This window comes from Triticum aestivum, chromosome 2D (assembly GCF_018294505.1).
Source record: "Triticum aestivum cultivar Chinese Spring chromosome 2D, IWGSC CS RefSeq v2.1, whole genome shotgun sequence".
In the NCBI taxonomy this organism is placed as follows: Eukaryota; Viridiplantae; Streptophyta; class Magnoliopsida; order Poales; family Poaceae; genus Triticum; species Triticum aestivum.
This window is the reverse complement of record NC_057799.1, coordinates 484,598,651-484,601,832: the sequence shown is the minus strand read 5'-3', so window position 1 is coordinate 484,601,832 and position 3,182 is coordinate 484,598,651. Positions and strand designations below refer to the sequence as shown.

Sequence of the window (3,182 nt, the reverse complement as noted above, 5' to 3'; positions counted from 1 at the left end):
TGAATCACGAGGCCAGCTAACGGCAAACACTAAATAGCGAACCAAAATTAACTGCTGCATCCTTGTGCCACGACCTGCGAGTAGATTGCTTAAAGCAGAGTTAATCAGTCCATAAGTAATCAAGCAGACAAACAGGGACTCGCTCCCAGGCTCCATTCATTAGGAAAGAAGCCACAACGTTCACTATGGAGTTCCATGATTGAGTCTCTTCCTGCTTTGACAGCAGAGCCTAGTTTGTTAAGACTTCTACAGCAAATGCTTTTCTGTTGTCTCAGGATACTAGGTCGACTTATGCTTGTATATTTAGAGTAACCCCCAAACTGAACCAACAACATGGCATCCATTATTCATGCAACCGATTATTTTTGTGAAACAAAGGTCTATTTAGTTGACAGTGTCATGTTTTCTTATTCTCCAGCCAAAGAATATGCAAGTGTTCTTGCAGCTTGGGCTCGGTCTCGTATTGCTTGCAGCACAGTATGCACCTGGAACTGCGGTTCCTGGTTCAGATTGCCGAAGGCAGTGCGGTACTGTTGAGATACCGTACCCATTCGGTATCGACCCGGGCTGCTCGCTCGCAGAAGGCTTCGACCTCAGTTGCAAGGTCCAAGATGGCGTCCAGAAGCCATTCAAGGGTGCCTTTGAGGTGCTTGACATTTCTTTGACCGAAGGCACGACCCGGGTGCTTAATTACATCCTGGGGTACTGCTACAACACCTCCACAGGGAGCATGGAGTATTTTGGCCGATATGCGGGGTTCAACGAACGAGATCCTTCTTCTCCCTACCGGTTCTCCGACCTCCAGAACAGGTTCACGGTCATCGGGTGCAACGCCCTCGTCTTGATATACGACTTTGATGCCACGGGCTACCAGGGCTTGGGCGTCGCAACATGCCGCAATCTGTCCGACTTGGTGGACGGATCCTGCTCTGGCATGGGCTGCTCCCAGACTACAATACCGAAGAGGATGTACTACTATGACATAGCCTTCTCGGAAATAGTCAACACAAGTGAAATTTGGGAGTTCAACCATTGTAGCTATGTGGTACTGATGGAGGCTGCGGCATTCAAGTTCAGCACTGCTTACGTAAACACAAATAAGTTCAATGAAACATATAATGGACGGGTGCCAATGATTCTTGACTGGGCTATGAGAGATGTGAAGTCATGTGATGTTGCAGAACAGAATAAGACGGGCACTTATGCATGCCTCAGCAGCAACAGCAAATGTGTGAATTCCACCAATGATCAAGGTTACATGTGTAATTGCACAGATGGTTATGAAGGCAACCCTTATCTTCGAGATGGATGCAAAGGTAACGATTAACTTTGAGTGTCAATGTATATATGCACTAACGCCCATAATACTGCATGTTGCATGTAGAGGTCCCTTTATCTTACTTATTAAAACTCTAATATTTTGTTTTGCTAATTTTTCTGCAGACGTTAATGAATGCAAACACAACCCATGCCCTTCAGATGGTTTTTGTCGCAATATCGTTGGAGAATACCAGTGTTCTTGTGGACTTGGGAAAAAATATGTCAAAGAAAGCAATACATGCAATGCTAATATTGGCTTAATAATAGGTAACACCCAAACAAATGTGGTCACCTAGCTAGACCATTAACTTTATCGCACTTTTGTGAATGTCATGACAATCACACATCTAATCTTATATAGCTAATATGCACCAATTATATTTTATATACTACCCCTCTCCTCAATCTAAAAAATAATTGTCTCATCTATTATTGTTATCAGGAGTTACAATGGGAATATTCGGCCTAATGGTTATCATCATGTTCACTGTTTTTTGCGGGCAGATTATAATGCAAAAGAGAAAATTGAAAAAAGTTAAGCAGGAGTATTTTCATCAGCATGGAGGCTTGCTTTTGTTTGACAAGATGAAATCAGAAAAAGGTCTTGCTTTCAATGTATTTTCAGAAGCTGAACTCATACATGCAACTGACAACTTCGACAGTAGTAGGATACTTGGAATAGGAGGCCATGGAACGGTCTATAAAGGGATACTGAAGAACATGTCTGTTGCAATTAAAAGATGTGCAATAGTTGACGAAAGACAAAAGAAGGAATTTGGCCAAGAGATGCTTATTTTGTCCCAAATCAATCACAAGAACATTGTCAAACTCTTGGGTTGTTGCCTTGAGGTGGAAGTTCCAATTCTAGTATATGAGTTTGTCTTAAATGGTACACTATTCGAGCTTATCCATGGCAAGAACCAAGCATTGCAAATATCGTTCAGCATTCTCTTAAGGATTGCTCATGAAGCGGCCGAAGGACTCAACTTCTTGCATTCATATGCGTCTCCCCCAATAATTCACGGTGATGTAAAAACTTCCAACATCCTGCTTGATGATAACTATATGGCCAAAGTGTCAGACTTTGGAGCTTCCATACTAGCACCATCGGACAAAGTGCAGTTTGTCACAATGGTTCAAGGTACTTGTGGTTACCTTGACCCCGAATACATGCAAACATGTCAGTTAACAGACAAAAGTGACGTATACAGCTTCGGAGTTATCCTTTTAGAGATCCTCACAGGCCAGTTGCCATTGAAACTCGAGGGGTCTGAGAAGCAAAGAAGCTTGTCATTGATTTTCCTATCTGCTATGAAGGACAATAATCTAGATTCTGTGTTGGTTAGCCACGTGAAAGGTCAAGAGAGCATGGAGTTACTGAGAGGACTTGCAGACCTAGCTAAAAATTGCCTAGATATGTGTGGTGAAAATAGGCCATCTATGAAAGAGGTCGCCGATGAGCTCAATAGATTGAGAAAACTTTCATACATCCTTGGGCACAACTCGATGTCGAGACAGATGCTGAAAACCTTCTCGGAGAAGAATCTACTAGTGGGTATGAAATAGAATTAAGTGGGTATCCTACGGGTGAAAGTGAGGACCTACCCATAAACCCAAGAAGTTCCTATTATGCAAGGTGAGTAAACACATGTGTAGTAATCTATTAAACCTACTACATGCAGGTTGTTCCTTCTGTACTTCGTTACCATGTGTAATATTTATGTTAATTCTAAACCTTCTTACCATGTGTATTGTATTTTGAGGATTGCTTGTACCTTTCCTAATAGGGAGTCTATCTCTTGCAATTCATAAATTGCTATTTGTGTTTTTAAAACAATTAGGTGTGTGATGTGAAATATCCA

At 42.0% G+C, this 3,182-nt stretch overlaps 1 pseudogene; it reads left to right on the top strand.

Moving 5' to 3' along the window:
- Window positions 1-333: 333 nt before the first annotated feature.
- LOC123049660 (wall-associated receptor kinase 2-like) lies at window positions 334-2,960 on the top strand (annotated as a pseudogene).
- The last annotated feature ends 222 nt before the right edge of the window (window positions 2,961-3,182 follow it).